The 21,462-nt window shown below is 30.1% G+C and overlaps 24 non-coding genes across 24 annotated transcripts; all 24 read right to left on the bottom strand.

The window, feature by feature from the left end:
• Positions 1 to 44: 44 nt before the first annotated feature.
• Positions 45 to 118, bottom strand: TRNAT-AGU (transfer RNA threonine (anticodon AGU)). Its single transcript has one exon. It is a non-coding gene; the product is annotated as a tRNA-Thr (tRNA).
• An 828-nt stretch (positions 119 to 946) lies between these two features.
• Positions 947 to 1,020, bottom strand: TRNAT-AGU (transfer RNA threonine (anticodon AGU)). The gene has a single exon. It is a non-coding gene; the product is annotated as a tRNA-Thr (tRNA).
• An 839-nt stretch (positions 1,021 to 1,859) lies between these two features.
• On the bottom strand, positions 1,860 to 1,933 carry TRNAT-AGU (transfer RNA threonine (anticodon AGU)). The gene has a single exon. It is a non-coding gene; the product is annotated as a tRNA-Thr (tRNA).
• An 827-nt stretch (positions 1,934 to 2,760) lies between these two features.
• Positions 2,761 to 2,834, bottom strand: TRNAT-AGU (transfer RNA threonine (anticodon AGU)). The gene has a single exon. It is a non-coding gene; the product is annotated as a tRNA-Thr (tRNA).
• Positions 2,835 to 3,674: 840 nt separating this feature from the next.
• On the bottom strand, positions 3,675 to 3,748 carry TRNAT-AGU (transfer RNA threonine (anticodon AGU)). The gene has a single exon. It is a non-coding gene; the product is annotated as a tRNA-Thr (tRNA).
• An 828-nt stretch (positions 3,749 to 4,576) lies between these two features.
• TRNAT-AGU (transfer RNA threonine (anticodon AGU)) lies at positions 4,577 to 4,650 on the bottom strand. The gene has a single exon. It is a non-coding gene; the product is annotated as a tRNA-Thr (tRNA).
• Positions 4,651 to 5,490: 840 nt separating this feature from the next.
• Positions 5,491 to 5,564, bottom strand: TRNAT-AGU (transfer RNA threonine (anticodon AGU)). The gene has a single exon. It is a non-coding gene; the product is annotated as a tRNA-Thr (tRNA).
• An 828-nt stretch (positions 5,565 to 6,392) lies between these two features.
• TRNAT-AGU (transfer RNA threonine (anticodon AGU)) lies at positions 6,393 to 6,466 on the bottom strand. The gene has a single exon. It is a non-coding gene; the product is annotated as a tRNA-Thr (tRNA).
• An 840-nt stretch (positions 6,467 to 7,306) lies between these two features.
• TRNAT-AGU (transfer RNA threonine (anticodon AGU)) lies at positions 7,307 to 7,380 on the bottom strand. Its single transcript has one exon. It is a non-coding gene; the product is annotated as a tRNA-Thr (tRNA).
• Positions 7,381 to 8,208: 828 nt separating this feature from the next.
• TRNAT-AGU (transfer RNA threonine (anticodon AGU)) lies at positions 8,209 to 8,282 on the bottom strand. Its single transcript has one exon. It is a non-coding gene; the product is annotated as a tRNA-Thr (tRNA).
• An 840-nt stretch (positions 8,283 to 9,122) lies between these two features.
• TRNAT-AGU (transfer RNA threonine (anticodon AGU)) lies at positions 9,123 to 9,196 on the bottom strand. Its single transcript has one exon. It is a non-coding gene; the product is annotated as a tRNA-Thr (tRNA).
• Positions 9,197 to 10,024: 828 nt separating this feature from the next.
• On the bottom strand, positions 10,025 to 10,098 carry TRNAT-AGU (transfer RNA threonine (anticodon AGU)). The gene has a single exon. It is a non-coding gene; the product is annotated as a tRNA-Thr (tRNA).
• Positions 10,099 to 10,938: 840 nt separating this feature from the next.
• Positions 10,939 to 11,012, bottom strand: TRNAT-AGU (transfer RNA threonine (anticodon AGU)). Its single transcript has one exon. It is a non-coding gene; the product is annotated as a tRNA-Thr (tRNA).
• Positions 11,013 to 11,840: 828 nt separating this feature from the next.
• On the bottom strand, positions 11,841 to 11,914 carry TRNAT-AGU (transfer RNA threonine (anticodon AGU)). The gene has a single exon. It is a non-coding gene; the product is annotated as a tRNA-Thr (tRNA).
• Positions 11,915 to 12,754: 840 nt separating this feature from the next.
• Positions 12,755 to 12,828, bottom strand: TRNAT-AGU (transfer RNA threonine (anticodon AGU)). The gene has a single exon. It is a non-coding gene; the product is annotated as a tRNA-Thr (tRNA).
• Positions 12,829 to 13,656: 828 nt separating this feature from the next.
• On the bottom strand, positions 13,657 to 13,730 carry TRNAT-AGU (transfer RNA threonine (anticodon AGU)). The gene has a single exon. It is a non-coding gene; the product is annotated as a tRNA-Thr (tRNA).
• Positions 13,731 to 14,570: 840 nt separating this feature from the next.
• Positions 14,571 to 14,644, bottom strand: TRNAT-AGU (transfer RNA threonine (anticodon AGU)). Its single transcript has one exon. It is a non-coding gene; the product is annotated as a tRNA-Thr (tRNA).
• Positions 14,645 to 15,472: 828 nt separating this feature from the next.
• TRNAT-AGU (transfer RNA threonine (anticodon AGU)) lies at positions 15,473 to 15,546 on the bottom strand. The gene has a single exon. It is a non-coding gene; the product is annotated as a tRNA-Thr (tRNA).
• An 840-nt stretch (positions 15,547 to 16,386) lies between these two features.
• Positions 16,387 to 16,460, bottom strand: TRNAT-AGU (transfer RNA threonine (anticodon AGU)). Its single transcript has one exon. It is a non-coding gene; the product is annotated as a tRNA-Thr (tRNA).
• An 828-nt stretch (positions 16,461 to 17,288) lies between these two features.
• TRNAT-AGU (transfer RNA threonine (anticodon AGU)) lies at positions 17,289 to 17,362 on the bottom strand. Its single transcript has one exon. It is a non-coding gene; the product is annotated as a tRNA-Thr (tRNA).
• An 840-nt stretch (positions 17,363 to 18,202) lies between these two features.
• On the bottom strand, positions 18,203 to 18,276 carry TRNAT-AGU (transfer RNA threonine (anticodon AGU)). Its single transcript has one exon. It is a non-coding gene; the product is annotated as a tRNA-Thr (tRNA).
• An 828-nt stretch (positions 18,277 to 19,104) lies between these two features.
• Positions 19,105 to 19,178, bottom strand: TRNAT-AGU (transfer RNA threonine (anticodon AGU)). The gene has a single exon. It is a non-coding gene; the product is annotated as a tRNA-Thr (tRNA).
• Positions 19,179 to 20,018: 840 nt separating this feature from the next.
• Positions 20,019 to 20,092, bottom strand: TRNAT-AGU (transfer RNA threonine (anticodon AGU)). The gene has a single exon. It is a non-coding gene; the product is annotated as a tRNA-Thr (tRNA).
• Positions 20,093 to 20,910: 818 nt separating this feature from the next.
• On the bottom strand, positions 20,911 to 20,984 carry TRNAT-AGU (transfer RNA threonine (anticodon AGU)). The gene has a single exon. It is a non-coding gene; the product is annotated as a tRNA-Thr (tRNA).
• Positions 20,985 to 21,462: the final 478 nt, after the last annotated feature.

Raw genomic sequence — 21,462 nt, 5'->3', positions numbered from 1 at the left:
CAACAAAAAACTACATACTGGTGTGATAAAAAGGTATCAAGCAAAGGTACTGCTGAGATATGAACTCAGGATCTCCTGTTTACTAGACAGGCACTTTAACCAACTAAGCCACAGCACCACTTGCACTGCCTTACATATAATGACAAATTATATGTCTAAAGTATAATATTTTTTATTATTTTTATATATTTTTTTGAAACTAGTATTTTATTAATTCTTTAAACAGTTGGAAACTTACAGTAAGTTATATAATGCTTTTTTCTCCTTTATTTTGTATATACAGGCCCTACATTCTTACAATGTTTGTTCAAGTCACTTGTTAATATGCTTTATTGTAATAGATATTATGGCGTTCTTATTAATGTAGTCATCCCTGGGAAATTAAAGTCAGTCTATTGTTGGTACTCATACAGTTAAAAAGTAATCGTGAAATGAAAACATGAGATCTCAATGATAGAATTATTGTTAACATTTTATCTGGAAGCTTGCTCGATAAATGGAAAGATTTATTTCTGGAATTGCTTTCCTAACACAATATTGTTTATGTTAAGTAACAAATAATCCATTATTTTCTATTGCTCCCTAAACTCTGATGACTAAATTGTCTATCAATTTATCTTGAGAAACTCACATTGTTACTGACTTTTGTTTAAACATTTCCTCTGACTGGACACCATATTGTTCCTGGAGATTGCTCAGACATGATGATTGGCAATTTCTGGAATTCTTTTCTAGTTACCTTGGCATCAATTTACTTCTACAAAATAACTGATATTAAAAAAGGGGAATATTGCATTTTTTTGTGTTTTCTGATTTGGACTGTATCTAGAAATGTGGTACATATTACTGAACATGTGAGAAAGGGTAAAGGCTGCTGAAGCATTTACATGTCTTTTTGTGATGAATTATCAACAAACTATGTTCTGAGTTGATGAAAATAAATGAAAGGCGCTGCTGAGATTTGAACTCAGGATCTCCTGTTTACTAGACAGACGCTTTAACCAACTAAGCCACAGCACCACATGATGACCTGGAGCTTCACAAAGAAAAATGATATATCTAAGATATGCTATTTGGTAACAGTTTTTGATATTCTTATAACTATTGCTTTATCAATTTTTCAAACCGGTGGAAATTTAGAGTATAAATAGAAAGTTGTGTTCTCTCTTTTCATTTATGATTTACAGCACCTTCATTCTTAAAATATCTTGTCAAAGTAATTTTCTAATTTTTTTAGCACTTTTATTGATTTCTCTGTAAGTAATGCTACATGGGAATAAATGTCAATTAATTTTTGATATTCAGAAAACAAAAACATGTAGTAAAATTAAGAACTCTGTTTTAAAAAGTCAGAATTATGGTTAGCATTCTTTATTGATGCTTTTTCAAGAGAAGTTTAGCTTTTCATCAAGAAGTATTTTCCTAACATAATTTTAAGGATGTTATGGAAATAAATATGGGTTAAATGTCAATGATTCTCTAGCTATGATGACTAAACTGACTCTCAAATTACTGTACCTTGGGAAACTTACTTTTTTACAGACATTTTAACACTTTCTGTGTTATTCTCTTTTTAATGTACTCTAAATTAATTTTGCAGTTTACCCAATATGATGAAGGCTATTTTGTAAAAATTCATCTATTTACCTTAACATAGGCATATTTCTACAAATTAACTTATGTTGAAATACGGTGAAGTTTTGTTGTTTGTCGTCTTCTGACATGGATGGCATCTTTAAACTTTTTTACATTGGTGACCAAATGTGCCAAAGTGAAAGCAGATAAAGGTTTTACACATCTTATTTTGTTATGCATCAACAAAAAACTACATACTGGTGTGATAAAAAGGTATCAAGCAAAGGTACTGCTGAGATATGAACTCAGGATCTCCTGTTTACTAGACAGGCACTTTAACCAACTAAGCCACAGCACCACTTGCACTGCCTTACATATAATGACAAATTATATGTCTAAAGTATAATATTTTTTATTATTTTTATATATTTTTTTGAAACTAGTATTTTATTAATTCTTTAAACAGTTGGAAACTTACAGTAAGTTATATAATGCTTTTTTCTCCTTTATTTTGTATATACAGGCCCTACATTCTTACAATGTTTGTTCAAGTCACTTGTTAATATGCTTTATTGTAATAGATATTATGGCGTTCTTATTAATGTAGTCATCCCTGGGAAATTAAAGTCAGTCTATTGTTGGTACTCATACAGTTAAAAAGTAATCGTGAAATGAAAACATGAGATCTCAATGATAGAATTATTGTTAACATTTTATCTGGAAGCTTGCTCGATAAATGGAAAGATTTATTTCTGGAATTGCTTTCCTAACACAATATTGTTTATGTTAAGTAACAAATAATCCATTATTTTCTATTGCTCCCTAAACTCTGATGACTAAATTGTCTATCAATTTATCTTGAGAAACTCACATTGTTACTGACTTTTGTTTAAACAGTTCCTCTGACTGGACACCATATTGTTCCTGGAGATTGCTCAGACATGATGATTGGCAATTTCTGGAATTCTTTTCTAGTTACCTTGGCATCAATTTACTTCTACAAAATAACTGATATTAAAAAAGGGGAATATTGCATTTTTTGTGTTTTCTGATTTGGACTGTATCTAGAAATGTGGTACATATTACTGAACATGTGAGAAAGGGTAAAGGCTGCTGAAGCATTCACATGTCTTTTTGTGATGAATTATCAACAAACTATGTTCTGAGTTGATGAAAATAAATGAAAGGCGCTGCTGAGATTTGAACTCAGGATCTCCTGTTTACTAGACAGGCGCTTTAACCAACTAAGCCACAGCACCACATGATGACCTGGAGCTTCACAAAGAAAAATGATATATCTAAGATATGCTATTTGGTAACAATTTTTGATATTCTTATAACTATTGCTTTATCAATTTTTCAAACCGGTGGAAATTTAGAGTATAAATAGAAAGTTGTGTTCTCTCTTTTCATTCATGATTTACAGCACCTTCATTCTTAAAATATCTTGTCAAAGTAATTTTCTAATTTTTATTAGCACTTTTATTGATTTCTCTGTAAGTAATGCTACATGGGAATAAATGTCAATTAATTTTTGATATTCAGAAAACAAAAACATGTAGTAAAATTAAGAACTCTGTTTTAAAAAGTCAGAATTATGGTTAGCATTCTTTATTGATGCTTTTTCAAGAGAAGTTTAGCTTTTCATCAAGAAGTATTTTCCTAACACAATTTTAAGGATGTTATGGAATTAAATATGGGTTAAATGTCAATGATTCTCTAGCTATGATGACTAAACTGACTCTCAAATTACTGTACCTTGGGAAACTTACTTTTTTACAGACATTTTAACACTTTCTGTGTTATTCTCTTTTTAATGTACTCTAAATTAATTTTGCAGTTTACCCAATATGATGAAGGCTATTTTGTAAAAATTCATCTATTTACCTTAACATAGGCATATTTCTACAAATTAACTTATGTTGAAATAGGGTGAAGTTTTGTTGTTTGTCGTCTTCTGACATGGATGGCATCTTTAAACTTTTTTACATTGGTGACCAAATGTGCCAAAGTGAAAGCAGATAAAGGTTTTACACATCTTATTTTGTTATGCATCAACAAAAAACTACATACTGGTGTGATAAAAAGGTATCAAGCAAAGGTACTGCTGAGATATGAACTCAGGATCTCCTGTTTACTAGACAGGCACTTTAACCAACTAAGCCACAGCACCACTTGCACTGCCTTACATATAATGACAAATTATATGTCTAAAGTATAATATTTTTTATTATTTTTATATATTTTTTTGAAACTAGTATTTTATTAATTCTTTAAACAGTTGGAAACTTACAGTAAGTTATATAATGCTTTTTTCTCCTTTATTTTGTATATACAGGCCCTACATTCTTACAATGTTTGTTCAAGTCACTTGTTAATATGCTTTATTGTAATAGATATTATGGCGTTCTTATTAATGTAGTCATCCCTGGGAAATTAAAGTCAGTCTATTGTTGGTACTCATACAGTTAAAAAGTAATCGTGAAATGAAAACATGAGATCTCAATGATAGAATTATTGTTAACATTTTATCTGGAAGCTTGCTCGATAAATGGAAAGATTTATTTCTGGAATTGCTTTCCTAACACAATATTGTTTATGTTAAGTAACAAATAATCCATTATTTTCTATTGCTCCCTAAACTCTGATGACTAAATTGTCTATCAATTTATCTTGAGAAACTCACATTGTTACTGACTTTTGTTTAAACATTTCCTCTGACTGGACACCATATTGTTCCTGGAGATTGCTCAGACATGATGATTGGCAATTTCTGGAATTCTTTTCTAGTTACCTTGGCATCAATTTACTTCTACAAAATAACTGATATTAAAAAAGGGGAATATTGCATTTTTTTGTGTTTTCTGATTTGGACTGTATCTAGAAATGTGGTACATATTACTGAACATGTGAGAAAGGGTAAAGGCTGCTGAAGCATTTACATGTCTTTTTGTGATGAATTATCAACAAACTATGTTCTGAGTTGATGAAAATAAATGAAAGGCGCTGCTGAGATTTGAACTCAGGATCTCCTGTTTACTAGACAGGCGCTTTAACCAACTAAGCCACAGCACCACATGATGACCTGGAGCTTCACAAAGAAAAATGATATATCTAAGATATGCTATTTGGTAACAATTTTTGATATTCTTATAACTATTGCTTTATCAATTTTTCAAACCGGTGGAAATTTAGAGTATAAATAGAAAGTTGTGTTCTCTCTTTTCATTTATGATTTACAGCACCTTCATTCTTAAAATATCTTGTCAAAGTAATTTTCTAATTTTTTTTAGCACTTTTATTGATTTCTCTGTAAGTAATGCTACATGGGAATAAATGTCAATTAATTTTTGATATTCAGAAAACAAAAACATGTAGTAAAATTAAGAACTCTGTTTTAAAAAGTCAGAATTATGGTTAGCATTCTTTATTGATGCTTTTTCAAGAGAAGTTTAGCTTTTCATCAAGAAGTATTTTCCTAACACAATTTTAAGGATGTTATGGAATTAAATATGGGTTAAATGTCAATGATTCTCTAGCTATGATGACTAAACTGACTCTCAAATTACTGTACCTTGGGAAACTTACTTTTTTACAGACATTTTAACACTTTCTGTGTTATTCTCTTTTTAATGTACTCTAAATTAATTTTGCAGTTTACCCAATATGATGAAGGCTATTTTGTAAAAATTCATCTATTTACCTTAACATAGGCATATTTCTACAAATTAACTTATGTTGAAATAGGGTGAAGTTTTGTTGTTTGTCGTCTTCTGACATGGATGGCATCTTTAAACTTTTTTACATTGGTGACCAAATGTGCCAAAGTGAAAGCAGATAAAGGTTTTACACATCTTATTTTGTTATGCATCAACAAAAAACTACATACTGGTGTGATAAAAAGGTATCAAGCAAAGGTACTGCTGAGATATGAACTCAGGATCTCCTGTTTACTAGACAGGCACTTTAACCAACTAAGCCACAGCACCACTTGCACTGCCTTACATATAATGACAAATTATATGTCTAAAGTATAATATTTTTTATTATTTTTATATATTTTTTTGAAACTAGTATTTTATTAATTCTTTAAACAGTTGGAAACTTACAGTAAGTTATATAATGCTTTTTTCTCCTTTATTTTGTATATACAGGCCCTACATTCTTACAATGTTTGTTCAAGTCACTTGTTAATATGCTTTATTGTAATAGATATTATGGCGTTCTTATTAATGTAGTCATCCCTGGGAAATTAAAGTCAGTCTATTGTTGGTACTCATACAGTTAAAAAGTAATCGTGAAATGAAAACATGAGATCTCAATGATAGAATTATTGTTAACATTTTATCTGGAAGCTTGCTCGATAAATGGAAAGATTTATTTCTGGAATTGCTTTCCTAACACAATATTGTTTATGTTAAGTAACAAATAATCCATTATTTTCTATTGCTCCCTAAACTCTGATGACTAAATTGTCTATCAATTTATCTTGAGAAACTCACATTGTTACTGACTTTTGTTTAAACATTTCCTCTGACTGGACACCATATTGTTCCTGGAGATTGCTCAGACATGATGATTGGCAATTTCTGGAATTCTTTTCTAGTTACCTTGGCATCAATTTACTTCTACAAAATAACTGATATTAAAAAAGGGGAATATTGCATTTTTTTGTGTTTTCTGATTTGGACTGTATCTAGAAATGTGGTACATATTACTGAACATGTGAGAAAGGGTAAAGGCTGCTGAAGCATTTACATGTCTTTTTGTGATGAATTATCAACAAACTATGTTCTGAGTTGATGAAAATAAATGAAAGGCGCTGCTGAGATTTGAACTCAGGATCTCCTGTTTACTAGACAGGCGCTTTAACCAACTAAGCCACAGCACCACATGATGACCTGGAGCTTCACAAAGAAAAATGATATATCTAAGATATGCTATTTGGTAACAATTTTTGATATTCTTATAACTATTGCTTTATCAATTTTTCAAACCGGTGGAAATTTAGAGTATAAATAGAAAGTTGTGTTCTCTCTTTTCATTTATGATTTACAGCACCTTCATTCTTAAAATATCTTGTCAAAGTAATTTTCTAATTTTTTTTAGCACTTTTATTGATTTCTCTGTAAGTAATGCTACATGGGAATAAATGTCAATTAATTTTTGATATTCAGAAAACAAAAACATGTAGTAAAATTAAGAACTCTGTTTTAAAAAGTCAGAATTATGGTTAGCATTCTTTATTGATGCTTTTTCAAGAGAAGTTTAGCTTTTCATCAAGAAGTATTTTCCTAACACAATTTTAAGGATGTTATGGAATTAAATATGGGTTAAATGTCAATGATTCTCTAGCTATGATGACTAAACTGACTCTCAAATTACTGTACCTTGGGAAACTTACTTTTTTACAGACATTTTAACACTTTCTGTGTTATTCTCTTTTTAATGTACTCTAAATTAATTTTGCAGTTTACCCAATATGATGAAGGCTATTTTGTAAAAATTCATCTATTTACCTTAACATAGGCATATTTCTACAAATTAACTTATGTTGAAATAGGGTGAAGTTTTGTTGTTTGTCGTCTTCTGACATGGATGGCATCTTTAAACTTTTTTACATTGGTGACCAAATGTGCCAAAGTGAAAGCAGATAAAGGTTTTACACATCTTATTTTGTTATGCATCAACAAAAAACTACATACTGGTGTGATAAAAAGGTATCAAGCAAAGGTACTGCTGAGATATGAACTCAGGATCTCCTGTTTACTAGACAGGCACTTTAACCAACTAAGCCACAGCACCACTTGCACTGCCTTACATATAATGACAAATTATATGTCTAAAGTATAATATTTTTTATTATTTTTATATATTTTTTTGAAACTAGTATTTTATTAATTCTTTAAACAGTTGGAAACTTACAGTAAGTTATATAATGCTTTTTTCTCCTTTATTTTGTATATACAGGCCCTACATTCTTACAATGTTTGTTCAAGTCACTTGTTAATATGCTTTATTGTAATAGATATTATGGCGTTCTTATTAATGTAGTCATCCCTGGGAAATTAAAGTCAGTCTATTGTTGGTACTCATACAGTTAAAAAGTAATCGTGAAATGAAAACATGAGATCTCAATGATAGAATTATTGTTAACATTTTATCTGGAAGCTTGCTCGATAAATGGAAAGATTTATTTCTGGAATTGCTTTCCTAACACAATATTGTTTATGTTAAGTAACAAATAATCCATTATTTTCTATTGCTCCCTAAACTCTGATGACTAAATTGTCTATCAATTTATCTTGAGAAACTCACATTGTTACTGACTTTTGTTTAAACATTTCCTCTGACTGGACACCATATTGTTCCTGGAGATTGCTCAGACATGATGATTGGCAATTTCTGGAATTCTTTTCTAGTTACCTTGGCATCAATTTACTTCTACAAAATAACTGATATTAAAAAAGGGGAATATTGCATTTTTTTGTGTTTTCTGATTTGGACTGTATCTAGAAATGTGGTACATATTACTGAACATGTGAGAAAGGGTAAAGGCTGCTGAAGCATTCACATGTCTTTTTGTGATGAATTATCAACAAACTATGTTCTGAGTTGATGAAAATAAATGAAAGGCGCTGCTGAGATTTGAACTCAGGATCTCCTGTTTACTAGACAGGCGCTTTAACCAACTAAGCCACAGCACCACATGATGACCTGGAGCTTCACAAAGAAAAATGATATATCTAAGATATGCTATTTGGTAACAATTTTTGATATTCTTATAACTATTGCTTTACCAATTTTTCAAACCGGTGGAAATTTAGAGTATAAATAGAAAGTTGTGTTCTCTCTTTTCATTCATGATTTACAGCACCTTCATTCTTAAAATATCTTGTCAAAGTAATTTTCTAATTTTTTTTAGCACTTTTATTGATTTCTCTGTAAGTAATGCTACATGGGAATAAATGTCAATTAATTTTTGATATTCAGAAAACAAAAACATGTAGTAAAATTAAGAACTCTGTTTTAAAAAGTCAGAATTATGGTTAGCATTCTTTATTGATGCTTTTTCAAGAGAAGTTTAGCTTTTCATCAAGAAGTATTTTCCTAACACAATTTTAAGGATGTTATGGAATTAAATATGGGTTAAATGTCAATGATTCTCTAGCTATGATGACTAAACTGACTCTCAAATTACTGTACCTTGGGAAACTTACTTTTTTACAGACATTTTAACACTTTCTGTGTTATTCTCTTTTTAATGTACTCTAAATTAATTTTGCAGTTTACCCAATATGATGAAGGCTATTTTGTAAAAATTCATCTATTTACCTTAACATAGGCATATTTCTACAAATTAACTTATGTTGAAATAGGGTGAAGTTTTGTTGTTTGTCGTCTTCTGACATGGATGGCATCTTTAAACTTTTTTACATTGGTGACCAAATGTGCCAAAGTGAAAGCAGATAAAGGTTTTACACATCTTATTTTGTTATGCATCAACAAAAAACTACATACTGGTGTGATAAAAAGGTATCAAGCAAAGGTACTGCTGAGATATGAACTCAGGATCTCCTGTTTACTAGACAGGCACTTTAACCAACTAAGCCACAGCACCACTTGCACTGCCTTACATATAATGACAAATTATATGTCTAAAGTATAATATTTTTTATTATTTTTATATATTTTTTTGAAACTAGTATTTTATTAATTCTTTAAACAGTTGGAAACTTACAGTAAGTTATATAATGCTTTTTTCTCCTTTATTTTGTATATACAGGCCCTACATTCTTACAATGTTTGTTCAAGTCACTTGTTAATATGCTTTATTGTAATAGATATTATGGCGTTCTTATTAATGTAGTCATCCCTGGGAAATTAAAGTCAGTCTATTGTTGGTACTCATACAGTTAAAAAGTAATCGTGAAATGAAAACATGAGATCTCAATGATAGAATTATTGTTAACATTTTATCTGGAAGCTTGCTCGATAAATGGAAAGATTTATTTCTGGAATTGCTTTCCTAACACAATATTGTTTATGTTAAGTAACAAATAATCCATTATTTTCTATTGCTCCCTAAACTCTGATGACTAAATTGTCTATCAATTTATCTTGAGAAACTCACATTGTTACTGACTTTTGTTTAAACATTTCCTCTGACTGGACACCATATTGTTCCTGGAGATTGCTCAGACATGATGATTGGCAATTTCTGGAATTCTTTTCTAGTTACCTTGGCATCAATTTACTTCTACAAAATAACTGATATTAAAAAAGGGGAATATTGCATTTTTTTGTGTTTTCTGATTTGGACTGTATCTAGAAATGTGGTACATATTACTGAACATGTGAGAAAGGGTAAAGGCTGCTGAAGCATTCACATGTCTTTTTGTGATGAATTATCAACAAACTATGTTCTGAGTTGATGAAAATAAATGAAAGGCGCTGCTGAGATTTGAACTCAGGATCTCCTGTTTACTAGACAGGCGCTTTAACCAACTAAGCCACAGCACCACATGATGACCTGGAGCTTCACAAAGAAAAATGATATATCTAAGATATGCTATTTGGTAACAATTTTTGATATTCTTATAACTATTGCTTTATCAATTTTTCAAACCGGTGGAAATTTAGAGTATAAATAGAAAGTTGTGTTCTCTCTTTTCATTCATGATTTACAGCACCTTCATTCTTAAAATATCTTGTCAAAGTAATTTTCTAATTTTTATTAGCACTTTTATTGATTTCTCTGTAAGTAATGCTACATGGGAATAAATGTCAATTAATTTTTGATATTCAGAAAACAAAAACATGTAGTAAAATTAAGAACTCTTTTTTAAAAAGTCAGAATTATGGTTAGCATTCTTTATTGATGCTTTTTCAAGAGAAGTTTAGCTTTTCATCAAGAAGTATTTTCCTAACACAATTTTAAGGATGTTATGGAATTAAATAAGGGTTAAATGTCAATGATTCTCTAGCTATGATGACTAAACTGACTCTCAAATTACTGTACCTTGGGAAACTTACTTTTTTACAGACATTTTAACACTTTCTGTGTTATTCTCTTTTTAATGTACTCTAAATTAATTTTGCAGTTTACCCAATATGATGAAGGCTATTTTGTAAAAATTCATCTATTTACCTTAACATAGGCATATTTCTACAAATTAACTTATGTTGAAATAGGGTGAAGTTTTGTTGTTTGTCGTCTTCTGACATGGATGGCATCTTTAAACTTTTTTACATTGGTGACCAAATGTGCCAAAGTGAAAGCAGATAAAGGTTTTACACATCTTATTTTGTTATGCATCAACAAAAAACTACATACTGGTGTGATAAAAAGGTATCAAGCAAAGGTACTGCTGAGATATAAACTCAGGATCTCCTGTTTACTAGACAGGCACTTTAACCAACTAAGCCACAGCACCACTTGCACTGCCTTACATATAATGACAAATTATATGTCTAAAGTATAATATTTTTTATTATTTTTATATATTTTTTTGAAACTAGTATTTTATTAATTCTTTAAACAGTTGGAAACTTACAGTAAGTTATATAATGCTTTTTTCTCCTTTATTTTGTATATACAAGCCCTACATTCTTACAATGTTTGTTCAAGTCACTTGTTAATATGCTTTATTGTAATAGATATTATGGCGTTCTTATTAATGTAGTCATCCCTGGGAAATTAAAGTCAGTCTATTGTTGGTACTCATACAGTTAAAAAGTAATCGTGAAATGAAAACATGAGATCTCAATGATAGAATTATTGTTAACATTTTATCTGGAAGCTTGCTCGATAAATGGAAAGATTTATTTCTGGAATTGCTTTCCTAACACAATATTGTTTATGTTAAGTAACAAATAATCCATTATTTTCTATTGCTCCCTAAACTCTGATGACTAAATTGTCTATCAATTTATCTTGAGAAACTCACATTGTTACTGACTTTTGTTTAAACATTTCCTCTGACTGGACACCATATTGTTCCTGGAGATTGCTCAGACATGATGATTGGCAATTTCTGGAATTCTTTTCTAGTTACCTTGGCATCAATTTACTTCTACAAAATAACTGATATTAAAAAAGGGGAATATTGCATTTTTTTGTGTTTTCTGATTTGGACTGTATCTAGAAATGTGGTACATATTACTGAACATGTGAGAAAGGGTAAAGGCTGCTGAAGCATTCACATGTCTTTTTGTGATGAATTATCAACAAACTATGTTCTGAGTTGATGAAAACAAATGAAAGGCGCTGCTGAGATTTGAACTCAGGATCTCCTGTTTACTAGACAGGTGCTTTAACCAACTAAGCCACAGCACCACATGATGACCTGGAGCTTCACAAAGAAAAATGATATATCTAAGATATGCTATTTGGTAACAATTTTTGATATTCTTATAACTATTGCTTTATCAATTTTTCAAACCGGTGGAAATTTAGAGTATAAATAGAAAGTTGTGTTCTCTCTTTTCATTCATGATTTACAGCACCTTCATTCTTAAAATATCTTGTCAAAGTAATTTTCTAATTTTTTTTAGCACTTTTATTGATTTCTCTGTAAGTAATGCTACATGGGAATAAATGTCAATTAATTTTTGATATTCAGAAAACAAAAACATGTAGTAAAATTAAGAACTCTGTTTTAAAAAGTCAGAATTATGGTTAGCATTCTTTATTGATGCTTTTTCAAGAGAAGTTTAGCTTTTCATCAAGAAGTATTTTCCTAACACAATTTTAAGGATGTTATGGAATTAAATATGGGTTAAATGTCAATGATTCTCTAGCTATGATGACTAAACTGACTCTCAAATTACTGTACCTTGGGAAACTTACTTTTTTACAGACATTTTAACACTTTCTGTGTTATTCTCTTTTTAATGTACTCTAAATTAATTTTGCAGTTTACCCAATATGATGAAGGCTATTTTGTAAAAATTCATCTATTTACCTTAACATAGGCATATTTCTACAAATTAACTTATGTTGAAATAGGGTGAAGTTTTGTTGTTTGTCGTCTTCTGACATGGATGGCATCTTTAAACTTTTTTACATTGGTGACCAAATGTGCCAAAGTGAAAGCAGATAAAGGTTTTACACATCTTATTTTGTTATGCATCAACAAAAAACTACATACTGGTGTGATAAAAAGGTATCAAGCAAAGGTACTGCTGAGATATGAACTCAGGATCTCCTGTTTACTAGACAGGCACTTTAACCAACTAAGCCACAGCACCACTTGCACTGCCTTACATATAATGACAAATTATATGTCTAAAGTATAATATTTTTTATTATTTTTATATATTTTTTTGAAACTAGTATTTTATTAATTCTTTAAACAGTTGGAAACTTACAGTAAGTTATATAATGCTTTTTTCTCCTTTATTTTGTATATACAGGCCCTACATTCTTACAATGTTTGTTCAAGTCACTTGTTAATATGCTTTATTGTAATAGATATTATGGCGTTCTTATTTATGTAGTCATCCCTGGGAAATTAAAGTCAGTCTATTGTTGGTACTCATACAGTTAAAAAGTAATCGTGAAATGAAAACATGAGATCTCAATGATAGAATTATTGTTAACATTTTATCTGGAAGCTTGCTCGATAAATGGAAATATTTATTTCTGGAATTGCTTTCCTAACACAATATTGTTTATGTTAAGTAACAAATAATCCATTATTTTCTATTGCTCCCTAAACTCTGATGACTAAATTGTCTATCAATTTATCTTGAGAAACTCACATTGTTACTGACTTTTGTTTAAACATTTCCTCTGACTGGACACCATATTGTTCCTGGAGATTGCTCAGACATGATGATTGGCAATTTCTGGAATTCTTTTCTAGTTACCTTGGCATCAATTTACTTCTACAAAATAACTGATATTAAAAAAGGGGAATATTGCATTTTTTTGTGTTTTCTGATTTGGACTGTATCTAGAAATGTGGTACATATTACTGAACATGTGAGAAAGGGTAAAGGCTGCTGAAGCATTCACATGTCTTTTTGTGATGAATTATCAACAAACTATGTTCTGAGTTGATGAAAATAAATGAAAGGCGCTGCTGAGATTTGAACTCAGGATCTCCTGTTTACTAGACAGGTGCTTTAACCAACTAAGCCACAGCACCACATGATGACCTGGAGCTTCACAAAGAAAAATGATATATCTAAGATATGCTATTTGGTAACAATTTTTGATATTCTTATAACTATTGCTTTATCAATTTTTCAAACCGGTGGAAATTTAGAGTATAAATAGAAAGTTGTGTTCTCTCTTTTCATTCATGATTTACAGCACCTTCATTCTTAAAATATCTTGTCAAAGTAATTTTCTAATTTTTTTTAGCACTTTTATTGATTTCTCTGTAAGTAATGCTACATGGGAATAAATGTCAATTAATTTTTGATATTCAGAAAACAAAAACATGTAGTAAAATTAAGAACTCTGTTTTAAAAAGTCAGAATTATGGTTAGCATTCTTTATTGATGCTTTTTCAAGAGAAGTTTAGCTTTTCATCAAGAAGTATTTTCCTAACACAATTTTAAGGATGTTATGGAATTAAATATGGGTTAAATGTCAATGATTCTCTAGCTATGATGACTAAACTGACTCTCAAATTACTGTACCTTGGGAAACTTACTTTTTTACAGACATTTTAACACTTTCTGTGTTATTCTCTTTTTAATGTACTCTAAATTAATTTTGCAGTTTACCCAATATGATGAAGGCTATTTTGTAAAAATTCATCTATTTACCTTAACATAGGCATATTTCTACAAATTAACTTATGTTGAAATAGGGTGAAGTTTTGTTGTTTGTCGTCTTCTGACATGGATGGCATCTTTAAACTTTTTTACATTGGTGACCAAATGTGCCAAAGTGAAAGCAGATAAAGGTTTTACACATCTTATTTTGTTATGCATCAACAAAAAACTACATACTGGTGTGATAAAAAGGTATCAAGCAAAGGTACTGCTGAGATATGAACTCAGGATCTCCTGTTTACTAGACAGGCACTTTAACCAACTAAGCCACAGCACCACTTGCACTGCCTTACATATAATGACAAATTATATGTCTAAAGTATAATATTTTTTATTATTTTTATATATTTTTTTGAAACTAGTATTTTATTAATTCTTTAAACAGTTGGAAACTTACAGTAAGTTATATAATGCTTTTTTCTCCTTTATTTTGTATATACAGGCCCTACATTCTTACAATGTTTGTTCAAGTCACTTGTTAATATGCTTTATTGTAATAGATATTATGGCGTTCTTATTAATGTAGTCATCCCTGGGAAATTAAAGTCAGTCTATTGTTGGTACTCATACAGTTAAAAAGTAATCGTGAAATGAAAACATGAGATCTCAATGATAGAATTATTGTTAACATTTTATCTGGAAGCTTGCTCGATAAATGGAAAGATTTATTTCTGGAATTGCTTTCCTAACACAATATTGTTTATGTTAAGTAACAAATAATCCATTATTTTCTATTGCTCCCTAAACTCTGATGACTAAATTGTCTATCAATTTATCTTGAGAAACTCACATTGTTACTGACTTTTGTTTAAACATTTCCTCTGACTGGACACCATATTGTTCCTGGAGATTGCTCAGACATGATGATTGGCAATTTCTGGAATTCTTTTCTAGTTACCTTGGCATCAATTTACTTCTACAAAATAACTGATATTAAAAAAGGGGAATATTGCATTTTTTTGTGTTTTCTGATTTGGACTGTATCTAGAAATGTGGTACATATTACTGAACATGTGAGAAAGGGTAAAGGCTGCTGAAGCATTCACATGTCTTTTTGTGATGAATTATCAACAAACTATGTTCTGAGTTGATGAAAATAAATGAAAGGCGCTGCTGAGATTTGAACTCAGGATCTCCTGTTTACTAGACAGGTGCTTTAACCAACTAAGCCACAGCACCACATGATGACCTGGAGCTTCACAAAGAAAAATGATATATCTAAGATATGCTATTTGGTAACAATTTTTGATATTCTTATAACTATTGCTTTATCAATTTTTCAAACCGGTGGAAATTTAGAGTATAAATAGAAAGTTGTGTTCTCTCTTTTCATTCATGATTTACAGCACCTTCATTCTTAAAATATCTTGTCAAAGTAATTTTCTAATTTTTTTTAGCACTTTTATTGATTTCTCTGTAAGTAATGCTACATGGGAATAAATGTCAATTAATTTTTGATATTCAGAAAACAAAAACATGTAGTAAAATTAAGAACTCTGTTTTAAAAAGTCAGAATTATGGTTAGCATTCTTTATTGATGCTTTTTCAAGAGAAGTTTAGCTTTTCATCAAGAAGTATTTTCCTAACACAATTTTAAGGATGTTATGGAATTAAATATGGGTTAAATGTCAATGATTCTCTAGCTATGATGACTAAACTGACTCTCAAATTACTGTACCTTGGGAAACTTACTTTTTTACAGACATTTTAACACTTTCTGTGTTATTCTCTTTTTAATGTACTCTAAATTAATTTTGCAGTTTACCCAATATGATGAAGGCTATTTTGTAAAAATTCATCTATTTACCTTAACATAGGCATATTTCTACAAATTAACTTATGTTGAAATAGGGTGAAGTTTTGTTGTTTGTTGTCTTCTGACATGGATGGCATCTTTAAACTTTTTTACATTGGTGACCAAATGTGCCAAAGTGAAAGCAGATAAAGGTTTTACACATCTTATTTTGTTATGCATCAACAAAAAACTACATACTGGTGTGATAAAAAGGTATCAAGCAAAGGTACTGCTGAGATATGAACTCAGGATCTCCTGTTTACTAGACAGGCACTTTAACCAACTAAGCCACAGCACCACTTGCACTGCCTTACATATAATGACAAATTATATGTCTAAAGTATAATATTTTTTATTATTTTTATATATTTTTTTGAAACTAGTATTTTATTAATTCTTTAAACAGTTGGAAACTTACAGTAAGTTATATAATGCTTTTTTCTCCTTTATTTTGTATATACAGGCCCTACATTCTTACAATGTTTGTTCAAGTCACTTGTTAATATGCTTTATTGTAATAGATATTATGGCGTTCTTATTAATGTAGTCATCCCTGGGAAATTAAAGTCAGTCTATTGTTGGTACTCATACAGTTAAAAAGTAATCGTGAAATGAAAACATGAGATCTCAATGATAGAATTATTGTTAACATTTTATCTGGAAGCTTGCTCGATAAATGGAAAGATTTATTTCTGGAATTGCTTTCCTAACACAATATTGTTTATGTTAAGTAACAAATAATCCATTATTTTCTATTGCTCCCTAAACTCTGATGACTAAATTGTCTATCAATTTATCTTGAGAAACTCACATTGTTACTGACTTTTGTTTAAACATTTCCTCTGACTGGACACCATATTGTTCCTGGAGATTGCTCAGACATGATGATTGGCAATTTCTGGAATTCTTTTCTAGTTACCTTGGCATCAATTTACTTCTACAAAATAACTGATATTAAAAAAGGGGAATATTGCATTTTTTTGTGTTTTCTGATTTGGACTGTATCTAGAAATGTGGTACATATTACTGAACATGTGAGAAAGGGTAAAGGCTGCTGAAGCATTCACATGTCTTTTTGTGATGAATTATCAACAAACTATGTTCTGAGTTGATGAAAATAAATGAAAGGCGCTGCTGAGATTTGAACTCAGGATCTCCTGTTTACTAGACAGGCGCTTTAACCAACTAAGCCACAGCACCACATGATGACCTGGAGCTTCACAAAGAAAAATGATATATCTAAGATATGCTATTTGGTAACAATTTTTGATATTCTTATAACTATTGCTTTATCAATTTTTCAAACCGGTGGAAATTTAGAGTATAAATAGAAAGTTGTGTTCTCTCTTTTCATTCATGATTTACAGCACCTTCATTCTTAAAATATCTTGTCAAAGTAATTTTCTAATTTTTATTAGCACTTTTATTGATTTCTCTGTAAGTAATGCTACATGGGAATAAATGTCAATTAATTTTTGATATTCAGAAAACAAAAACATGTAGTAAAATTAAGAACTCTGTTTTAAAAAGTCAGAATTATGGTTAGCATTCTTTATTGATGCTTTTTCAAGAGAAGTTTAGCTTTTCATCAAGAAGTATTTTCCTAACACAATTTTAAGGATGTTATGGAATTAAATATGGGTTAAATGTCAATGATTCTCTAGCTATGATGACTAAACTGACTCTCAAATTACTGTACCTTGGGAAACTTACTTTTTTACAGACATTTTAACACTTTCTGTGTTATTCTCTTTTTAATGTACTCTAAATTAATTTTGCAGTTTACCCAATATGATGAAGGCTATTTTGTAAAAATTCATCTATTTACCTTAACATAGGCATATTTCTACAAATTAACTTATGTTGAAATAGGGTGAAGTTTTCTTGTTTGTCGTCTTCTGACATGGATGGCATCTTTAAACTTTTTTACATTGGTGACCAAATGTGCCAAAGTGAAAGCAGATAAAGGTTTTACACATCTTATTTTGTTATGCATCAACAAAAAACTACATACTGGTGTGATAAAAAGGTATCAAGCAAAGGTACTGCTGAGATATGAACTCAGGATCTCCTGTTTACTAGACAGGCACTTTAACCAACTAAGCCACAGCACCACTTGCACTGCCTTACATATAATGACAAATTATATGTCTAAAGTATAATATTTTTTATTATTTTTATATATTTTTTTGAAACTAGTATTTTATTAATTCTTTAAACAGTTGGAAACTTACAGTAAGTTATATAATGCTTTTTTCTCCTTTATTTTGTATATACAGGCCCTACATTCTTACAATGTTTGTTCAAGTCACTTGTTAATATGCTTTATTGTAATAGATATTATGGCGTTCTTATTAATGTAGTCATCCCTGGGAAATTAAAGTCAGTCTATTGTTGGTACTCATACAGTTAAAAAGTAATCGTGAAATGAAAACATGAGATCTCAATGATAGAATTATTGTTAACATTTTATCTGGAAGCTTGCTCGATAAATGGAAAGATTTATTTCTGGAATTGCTTTCCTAACACAATATTGTTTATGTTAAGTAACAAATAATCCATTATTTTCTATTGCTCCCTAAACTCTGATGACTAAATTGTCTATCAATTTATCTTGAGAAACTCACATTGTTACTGACTTTTGTTTAAACATTTCCTCTGACTGGACACCATATTGTTCCTGGAGATTGCTCAGACATGATGATTGGCAATTTCTGGAATTCTTTTCTAGTTACCTTGGCATCAATTTACTTCTACAAAATAACTGATATTAAAAAAGGGGAATATTGCATTTTTTTGTGTTTTCTGATTTGGACTGTATCTAGAAATGTGGTACATATTACTGAACATGTGAGAAAGGGTAAAGGCTGCTGAAGCATTCACATGTCTTTTTGTGATGAATTATCAACAAACTATGTTCTGAGTTGATGAAAATAAATGAAAGGCGCTGCTGAGATTTGAACTCAGGATCTCCTGTTTACTAGACAGGTGCTTTAACCAACTAAGCCACAGCACCACATGATGACCTGGAGCTTCACAAAGAAAAATGATATATCTAAGATATGCTATTTGGTAACAATTTTTGATATTCTTATAACTATTGCTTTATCAATTTTTCAAACCGGTGGAAATTTAGAGTATAAATAGAAAGTTGTGTTCTCTCTTTTCATTCATGATTTACAGCACCTTCATTCTTAAAATATCTTGTCAAAGTAATTTTCTAATTTTTTTTAGCACTTTTATTGATTTCTCTGTAAGTAATGCTACATGGGAATAAATGTCAATTAATTTTTGATATTCAGAAAACAAAAACATGTAGTAAAATTAAGAACTCTGTTTTAAAAAGTCAGAATTATGGTTAGCATTCTTTATTGATGCTTTTTCAAGAGAAGTTTAGCTTTTCATCAAGAAGTATTTTCCTAACACAATTTTAAGGATGTTATGGAATTAAATATGGGTTAAATGTCAATGATTCTCTAGCTATGATGACTAAACTGACTCTCAAATTACTGTACCTTGGGAAACTTACTTTTTTACAGACATTTTAACACTTTCTGTGTTATTCTCTTTTTAATGTACTCTAAATTAATTTTGCAGTTTACCCAATATGATGAAGGCTATTTTGTAAAAATTCATCTATTTACCTTAACATAGGCATATTTCTACAAATTAACTTATGTTGAAATAGGGTGAAGTTTTGTTGTTTGTCGTCTTCTGACATGGATGGCATCTTTAAACTTTTTTACATTGGTGACCAAATGTGCCAAAGTGAAAGCAGATAAAGGTTTTACACATCTTATTTTGTTATGCATCAACAAAAAACTACATACTGGTGTGATAAAAAGGTATCAAGCAAAGGTACTGCTGAGATATGAACTCAGGATCTCCTGTTTACTAGACAGGCACTTTAACCAACTAAGCCACAGCACCACTTGCACTGCCTTACATATAATGACAAATTATATGTCTAAAGTATAATATTTTTTATTATTTTTATATATTTTTTTGAAACTAGTATTTTATTAATTCTTTAAACAGTTGGAAACTTACAGTAAGTTATATAATGCTTTTTTCTCCTTTATTTTGTATATACAGGCCCTACATTCTTACAATGTTTGTTCAAGTCACTTGTTAATATGCTTTATTGTAATAGATATTATGGCGTTCTTATTAATGTAGTCATCCCTGGGAAATTAAAGTCAGTCTATTGTTGGTACTCATACAGTTAAAAAGTAATCGTGAAATGAAAACATGAGATCTCAATGATAGAATTATTGTTAACATTTTATCTGGAAGCTTGCTCGATAAATGGAAAGATTTATTTCTGGAATTGCTTTCCTAACACAATATTGTTTATGTTAAGTAACAAATAATCCATTATTTTCTATTGCTCCCTAAACTCTGATGACTAAATTGTCTATCAATTTATCTTGAGAAACTCACATTGTTACTGACTTTTGTTTAAACATTTCCTCTGACTGGACACCATATTGTTCCTGGAGATTGCTCAGACATGATGATTGGCAATTTCTGGAATTCTTTTCTAGTTACCTTGGCATCAATTTACTTCTACAAAATAACTGATATTAAAAAAGGGGAATATTGCATTTTTTTGTGTTTTCTGATTTGGACTGTATCTAGAAATGTGGTACATATTACTGAACATGTGAGAAAGGGTAAAGGCTGCTGAAGCATTCACATGTCTTTTTGTGATGAATTATCAACAAACTATGTTCTGAGTTGATGAAAAGCGCTGCTGAGATTTGAACTCAGGATCTCCTGTTTACTAGACAGGTGCTTTAACCAACTAAGCCACAGCACCACATGATGACCTGGAGCTTCACAAAGAAAAATGATATATCTAAGATATGCTATTTGGTAACAATTTTTGATATTCTTATAGCTATTGCTTTATCAATTTTTCAAACCGGTGGAAATTTAGAGTATAAATAGAAAGTTGTGTTCTCTCTTTTCATTCATGATTTACAGCACCTTCATTCTTAAAATATCTTGTCAAAGTAATTTTCTAATTTTTTTTAGCACTTTTATTGATTTCTCTGTAAGTAATGCTACATGGGAATAAATGTCAATTAATTTTTGATATTCAGAAAACAAAAACATGTAGTAAAATTAAGAACTCTGTTTTAAAAAGTCAGAATTATGGTTAGCATTCTTTATTGATGCTTTTTCAAGAGAAGTTTAGCTTTTCATCAAGAAGTATTTTCCTAACACAATTTTAAGGATGTTATGGAATTAAATATGGGTTAAATGTCAATGATTCTCTAGCTATGATGACTAAA

Source organism: Pseudophryne corroboree, chromosome 11 (assembly GCF_028390025.1).
Source record: "Pseudophryne corroboree isolate aPseCor3 chromosome 11, aPseCor3.hap2, whole genome shotgun sequence".
NCBI classification, from domain to species: domain Eukaryota; kingdom Metazoa; phylum Chordata; class Amphibia; order Anura; family Myobatrachidae; genus Pseudophryne; species Pseudophryne corroboree.
This window is presented reverse-complemented; position numbering and strand designations above follow the sequence as displayed.